General features: G+C 42.8%; 1 pseudogene; it reads right to left on the reverse strand.

Moving 5' to 3' along the window:
• Window positions 1-4546: 4546 nt before the first annotated feature.
• On the reverse strand, window positions 4547-5371 carry LOC147461504 (uncharacterized; annotated as a pseudogene).
• Window positions 5372-7986: the final 2615 nt, after the last annotated feature.

Consider the following 7986-nt stretch of genomic DNA (forward strand, 5'->3'; position numbering starts at 1 on the left):
ATATTTGTGGGTACAAGAAATCTACAGACCCACGTCTACATGATACTGCATGTAGTGGACAAAACCCCTTTGCCTCTTCTCTAGCTGTAGCACTTCACAGCATCTTAACATCTTTTCACAGTAGATCTTTTCACTGTTCGTCTAACTCTAAACCCTAAACCGTAAGTAATTCTTGTGTGGACTCGATCTAACGTAAATAAGCGTAAATCTAAATAAACGTAAATCTAACTAAAAATAAACCTAAATCTAATTTAACGTAAGTCTACATCTAACCTAATCTTTAACGTCTTTTGGGATAGTTTCCTACGACGTTAAAACTCTCTTCTTCTTGTGTGTGTGTGTGTGGGTAAACCTAAATAAACCTAATTCTAATCTAATATAACATAAATCTAAATCTAACGTAAATTATGTTATATTAAAAACAAAGAACTAAGCTAACAGGGATTATAAGAACCTTAAAACTGATTTAACACATAATTTTTCACATAACTCGGCAAGAGTTGGCATTCTCATCACTAAAGATGTGAGAGTTAACTTCCGGCGGTGACGCTGCCTCATCTCCATCCACATCTGACGACAGCAATCGTCAGGCCCTTTAGACCGTTCTTGCTCTTGTTACTAACTTTGAAGTTGCTTTTGAATGACTAGAGGTTGTCTAGATGGTCATTGTGTCGGGGATGTAGTGACTCTTGCCGCCCTGAAGATCCACCTTCTTCCCTATCTTCTGAAGACATTTCACCAGTACTTTTGGATCGACGGAGCCCACCATGAGTGAAGGCAGCAATACCCTATATTCCATTGAGGGCTTTCTTCACCCGCTTCATGCAGGCATCGCAGTCTATGGAGACCTAAATCTAATCTAATATAACGTAAATCTAAATCTAGCATAAATAAACGTAAATCTGATTAAAAATAAACTTAAATCTAATCTAATTTAACTTAAATAAACCTAAATCTAATTTAACGTAAGTCTACATCTAACCTAATCTTTAACGTCTTTTAGGATAGTTTACTACGACGTTATAACTCTCTTCTTCTTGTGTGTGTGCGCGTGTGTGGATGTGTGTGCCAATAAAAAGAGATAAATGGTATAGCCTTTCTATCACCCATGCCAAGTATGATAGATTGATTATGCCATTTCCCTCTTGAATAATAGGTCTTGAGTTCAACTCCTCGTCGGCTAGATCTTTAGGTCTTTTAATTTTAATTAGTTTCCTACGACGTTAAATTAGTTTCTCTCTCTTTCTCTCTCAATGTGTGTGCGTTTTTTTGGATCGTATGCATGTTTTCTCTCTCTTTTCCTCTCTCAATGTGTGCGTTTTTTGTTTATGCATGTTCTCTCTCTCTTTTCCTCTCTCAATGCGTGCGTTTTTTGTTTATGCATGCTCTATCTCTCTCTCTTTTCCTCTCTGTGTGTGCATTCTTTGTTTATGTATGTGTGTGTGCGTTTTTGTTTATGTTTGTACTCTCTCTCTCTCTCTCTCTCTCTCTCAAAAACACTATGTGTGTGTGTGAGAGAGAGAGAGAAAGAGGGGAAGGGAACATGAGAATGAAGAGAGGGAAGGAGCATACCTGGCTCTCCTTCCTCTCCTCGTGTGTGTGTGTGTGTGTGTGTGTGTGTGTGTATGTGTGTGGAGAAGAAAAAGAGAGAGAGAGAGAGAGAGAGAGGGAGGGAGAGCGTTACTTGCTCCTTGCTTGAGGGCGCCGAAAAAATCAGATCTGAGATCTGAGTTTTTGGGCGCGCTCTGTTATTTTTTTAGCCCAGTCGGCGTCGCTATGAGCGTCGCAAATTTACAAAGAAATTTGCGACGCTCATAGCGACGCCGGGAATTTTTTTTTTCAGCGTCGCTGTGTGAGCGTCGCTAATATGAATAGCCTCTTGTAGTGAAACTCAATGGCCAGAGTTTGGGTTGGAGCCTCGACACTTGAGGCTTGTGTTAGCAAGTGATGGTTTCAACCCCTTCGGCACTAAGTCTACTTCATGGAGCACTTGGCCTGTGCTGATTTTCAACTACAATATTCCACCATGGGAGACAACACCAACAAAGAATGGGAGTATGCACGAGGCTGCATACCAAAGGTAGAGCACTCATATACCTAAACCATATTGTCTCGCTATTTGTTGAAATTATCTTTAATATGTATTTGAAAAATTAATATATTTTTCTATTTTGTAGTTCCTTTCATTTAACTCTATGTGGTCAAAGGGTCGTCACTTTCGTACGCGCCACATTGAGGAGCGTAGAACCACCATGGATTGTGCCATCATGGGCAACTTTGACACAAACGGTGATGAAAGGATACTAAAGGTTAATTTTAGAACCTTTTATAGCTTCATCTTCGAGTGCAAGTGGTTTGCAAATGTGTCTAGACGACATGAGAATGGCCTCTATATGGTGGACTCTAGTGTGCATCACACAGGGAGGTATGACAATTTAGTTTTACTGCGCAATTGTGAGCAGGTGAGTGACATGTACCTTTTTCATTCTTATTTACTTGTTGTATCGTTAGTTATGCCAATGTTACTCACTTTGAGCTTCTATTTTATAGGTCATCTATATCCCAACAATACACCAACCAAAACTTTGGTTCGTAATTTCCGTAACACGTCGGGGGAGAACCATTTTTTCCACTAATGAAGTGGAGACTATCTTTGACCCTGTTCCACCTCCGACTTTGGATGAGGTGGAAACAGAGGAGAGGGAGATCGATGAATCAAGCCCGGCAGGCAGCAAGTCTTAACGAGGATGATTGTCATGATGATGAAGATGATGAGATGGAGGATGACAAACTCGAAGATGATGAAGCTGGCAATGCATCCACAAACGACAATTTCGTTTCTCTCTTTATTGATTTAGGAGCCATGGGCTTAGAATTGGATGATGCTTCATGTAGAGATATTTTGGAAGATGATTCATAAACATTTTGTAGTTATGAAGATTTTTTATCGTGTAATCCATTCACCTCTCTCTCCCTCCTCTTTCTCTCTTTAGATTTGAGAATATGCTCAATTATGTTAATCAATTGACAATGATTATTTTAGTTGTAAACAAGGGTAATCTTAGGATGGGTTCAGACGAGGCTAGAGGAAGAAAGACTTTCTGCAAGTCTACCGCCGCCTTGTCTAAACGGTGTTGGAGGAAGAAGAGCGAAAAACAGAGAGAGGTGGAGAGAGGCCAGCAGCTCTTCCGAAGGGGGGGAAGAAAAATGGCGGGCCCAGAGGAAGGTGACATCTATTGCAGCAAATAGGCTTTTTCCACACAACTTAAACGCCCTTGTGGAAAGCATCTCTGTCGTAGCGTCTAGACCGCGGGCCTTATATCCCCCACCTCCTTCTCCCCCCTCTTTCTCGTTCTCTCTCTCTCTCTCTTTCTTTCTCTTCATTTTTATAATTGAAAATTATATACAATACTCTTTAATTTTTATTGAGAGGAGGAAAACACCAAAATTTGAAAAGGGGGGTGGGGGGGGAGGGGGGAATTAATCCAGAATTTGAAAATTTAGGCGCTAAATTTGGACAGCGGATATAACGACGATAATGGACGCGGTAATAACACAACGGATACAATCGCAGTAATACTTTAAACACAACCCCCCCCCCCGCGCATTCCTCTCTCTTGTTTCTCTCATTGAATTTAAACCTTCTCTCTACAAAACGCGGTAAAACAGTGCGATAAACACTTGGAGATTTTCATAGTGCACTCCTTACTTGCATAGCCAGTTGTGTGTGTGTGTGAGAGAGAGAGAGTGTCAGGGAGATCTTTGGGAGCTGGTAGTAGCTATCCACAACATCCCCTCAATGCAAAGCTTTGAGCCATCTTCTCTTAATGTAAACCTAGTGGGTACAAATCTAGGTGCTCAGGCTATGTCGTCCAAACCTTGGGAAGGAGGAGAGACATTTGTATGTAGCAAAGATGCAATATCGGATCACAAATTAAAGGGGGTGAGAGGGAGCTCGAGCGTGGCACATCAGAGGGTATGGAGGGGAGGGACTCGCTATCGGAGAGAGAGAAAACTAGCTATCAAAGAAGAAAAATCCAATATTTAGCTAAGCAGCTACTAACCCCATAAAAGGGGGAAGGTCCCATAGGGGTTAATCAAGCTCAGAATAGCTAGAGAAGATACAATGAGAGAAATCGGGGGAAGAGAGAGAGAGAGAGAGAGAGAGAGAGGGCGAGAGGAACACGTGGCGGATGGTGATCTCTCAGTTACTTTTTGCCAGCTCAGTATATATAGAGAATCTAGAGATAGGTAGGGTAGCTAATTATAATTATAAGTACTTGAATACTTGTAGCCTTCAGTAGTCCGTAGTGCACGGTACTTGCAATAAACAAACTCTCAAAACATAAACATATGAAGTGTCATATCAAAATTAGATTTTTCAATGAGAAAAACAAGAGCCATTGGACGGCCCAATTTGTTAGCGAGTTGAAAAATATAACTGCTCCTTTAAGTGGTCTTTTCCCATCTTGAAGTTACAATGTCAAAATCAGTTCACACAATTAAGAGTCTGTTTGGGTTTAACTATGCAGCTAAACATAAATCCTTATTGAGAATAATCCCACAAAGAAATCTCTCCTAGGGCATCGCATGATGACCCGTCCATAATCAGCAAGGAGATGCCACTGCTGATCCTATGAAGCTCCCCATTGTCTCTGCTGTTGTGAAATTCCGTCGCAATTGGCATCCCCGCGAAAATCTCTCCTGCATGCTGCATATGATCCTCACTTTGACAAAACATGTCAAACATAGAGCCAAAACGATGCTCACTAGGTTCAGCTGTGGCCATGGCATTGTAATCCAGGAGTGTAGACAAGGAGTGCCCATGTGCAGCAGCATATGAATAATTAGGGGAATTCATCTCCCACTACATGATTTTCTGTGATATATTGCCGCCAGCTTCGACTTGTTGCTTCGACTTCACTACATTGCCTTCACCAACTTGAATGGAAAAGTTCTGTCCCTCAATAATATGTCTGCTGATCTGCATTTCTGAGATTGATAGTGTAGCTGCCATGGCCGCAGTTGCTTGTATGTCACGAGGCGAGGACGAGATTGGGCATGGCAAAATATCGATCAGCTCCGGGAAATTGAGTACGGCCGCTTTACCCTTGAGACAGCGAGCCGCGACATCGTAGGCACGAGCTGACATCTCCGCGGTCGGGTAAGACCCTAGCCATATTCTGGTCTTCTTTTTGGGCTCTCGGACCTCCGAAACCCACTTTCCCCAGCTTCTCTTTCTGACGCCATGGTATGAAGCGCTCGGGTTGGGGGGCAAGGGTGGCGTTATCATTGGCATCGTTGAGTAGGACTGACTGCGATCCGAACCAGGCGAACCACGGTTGACACCAAGGGGCTCATTGGAATCCATGGCTTGCAGCAGAGTGAAGGAAAGATTAGGGCCAGAACATGAGTATGAGACGCTATCTTTGACTTTCATGGTATGTACGTCGCTTTTGCTGAAAGCAGTGTATACTCTCTCCCCACTCTTCGCTGGTGCGACCCGGCTGTTAGACATTGACACCCCCTCTCCTACTATGCAGATCATGCTTTTTGGTGGGCTCTTTTTTTTTTTTTTGTGGTTGAAGTGTCACCATTTAGGTCTACATATAGCACGTTTTGAAACGTGAATGTGTTGCTTCCGATAGCCACACAACTTAGAGCCGGGTTGCACCCATGCTAGTGGGGCGAGGGGGATGCATAGAGTCGCACCCAGTTTCAATGCAGAGAAGACAAGCGTAGAAAAGATGACCTGCCTCACACTCATTGGCTCCTGCAACCCTACAATGAAAGAGGAAGCAGATCTCCCGTAACCTTCGCTTAAACCCTCCCCCGTCCCCTCCCCCTCCCCCCTTCCAAAGAATGGTAGTAGCGTTACTCGTAGCTTTCGGGTTTCGTGCAAATATTTTTGGATTTTCTTAAAATGGAAAACATCTTCTCCCTACTTCCCCCACTCCCCTTGGGCGTGACCCAGCTCTAAGGCCTTCTCGTTTGCCTCCTACAACCCCACCAAGGGCATGTTTCCACGTACAAAATGAAACACAAAAACGGGCCATTGAAGACCATAGATGGTTTTAAATGTCCAACAATTAAATTGGACTTTAGGCCATGTGTGAACATCTTCATTCTTTTTGTTGATGGGTTTTCCCTCCCTCCTAGTCATTTTTGGCCGTACGTGGTCATGAATGGCAAAATGAACTTTATATGTGGCTAGACCATGTGGCCACGAGTACCCCCAAATGTGCGGATTTGTCGCTCCATGTGAATAACCCCCAAGGAGTTAGGCCCCATGCCCACGATGACATAACATTGAAAAGTCACTTGTGTGCATTTTGATGTGAATGTGTAGCGGTCATTTTTCACTCTTACAAACTTCGATGCGGGCGAGTAGAAGAATCATCTTTGTGTGATGACATTGTAGCATCTTCTTAACAATGTAGATTTGTCAATTTTACAAATTGCATAGTAATGGATGCACATAATGTGGAAGATGAAAACACCAAAATTTGGAAATGCAACAAATATACCTATGTCTTAATGCATGTAAAATATGATTCAAAAGTCAAGCATCAACATTTATAGGACCATGATGAGCGTTGATTGAGGTATGAGGAACTCTCGCTCCCATAAGCTGGCTACTTTGAGAAGGACTTCTACTTACATAGGGAAGGTCTTTGCTGACATGTCATGGACCCAAAAACTTCTTATCAACTTAGCCGCACTCTATGCAAGCCGAGGTAGTAAGAAGAGCTCATGGGGGTCACTTACAAGAAATCACCAATCAAATTTGAAGAGACAGCAAACGGTTGAAGAATTTCAATAGTGCCAATGATGTTGATAAAGCTAATGAGTTCAAGAGGGAGGGTGTTAGCCCGTCACTTGAGAAGAATCTCTATCGAAGGAAAAGGTAGATGTGATGCCTAACCAACACAACGAGGGTAATGGCGAAGCAAGAGCATTAGCCTATTAGGTCAGGTAACACCCCCTTTTTCTTAAAAAAAATTATAGTTTTTTCTTTCAAAATACAATTAAATCCCCCTTTTCTAAATGTAATTTTGTTTATTTTCAACAATTCTGCCAAATAAAAAACCACTTATTTTGAACTCACGTGCAATGCTCGCATTTTTGTGGGGTGATCCCCATCCCCACCCCCATGCAGCCCCAAGGAGAAGATAGAGTTCTCCAAAAAAAATTTAAAAAAATTCCTTACATAAAAGTAGAAAACCCAATAGTGTCCTTTTTTTTTTGCAAGTCGACAACGACATAACTAGTTCATGGACCATGCTTTTTACAGAGAAGCCTTTAAACCCAATACAAAGAGACAAGCCTGTACACGGTTGCACCCAGTTTCAACGCAGAGAAGACAAGTGTAGAGAAGATGACCGCACATGCCTTGCACTCATTGGCTCCTGCAACCCTACGATGAGTGCAAGACTCTAGGATCTAGGATTCTAGCCTTCTATTCTTTCTCATCACAATCATGCATCATGCTTTTTGGTGGGGTCTTTTTTTGTGTGTTGAAGTGTCACCACCTAGGTCTACATATAGCACATTTTTATATGTGGATGTGTTGCTTCTGATAGCCACACAGCTTAGAGCCGGGTTGCGCTTGTGCCAATGAGGGGAGGGGGATGCACAGAGTCGCACACCCACTTTCAATGCAGAGAAGACAAGCTAGAGAAGATGACCGCACATGCCTTGCACTCATTGGCTCCTACAACCCTACAATGAAGGAGGAAACAGATCTTCCGTAACCTTCACTTACCCCCCCCCCACTCCCCCCCCCTTTGTCAAAGTGGTAGTAGGGTTACTTGCAGCTTTCGGGTTTCGTGCAAATATTTATGGATTTTCTTAAAATGGCAAACATCTTCCCCCGCTCCCATTGGGCGCGACGTAGCTCTTAGGCATTCTCGTTTGCCTCCTACAACCCCACCAACGGCATGTTTCCTCGTACAAAATGACTCACAAAAACGGGCCATTAAAGAC

Source organism: Adiantum capillus-veneris, chromosome 3 (genome assembly GCF_014529385.1).
Source record: "Adiantum capillus-veneris isolate H3 chromosome 3, ASM1452938v2, whole genome shotgun sequence".
NCBI lineage: Eukaryota > Viridiplantae > Streptophyta > Polypodiopsida > Polypodiales > Pteridaceae > Adiantum > Adiantum capillus-veneris.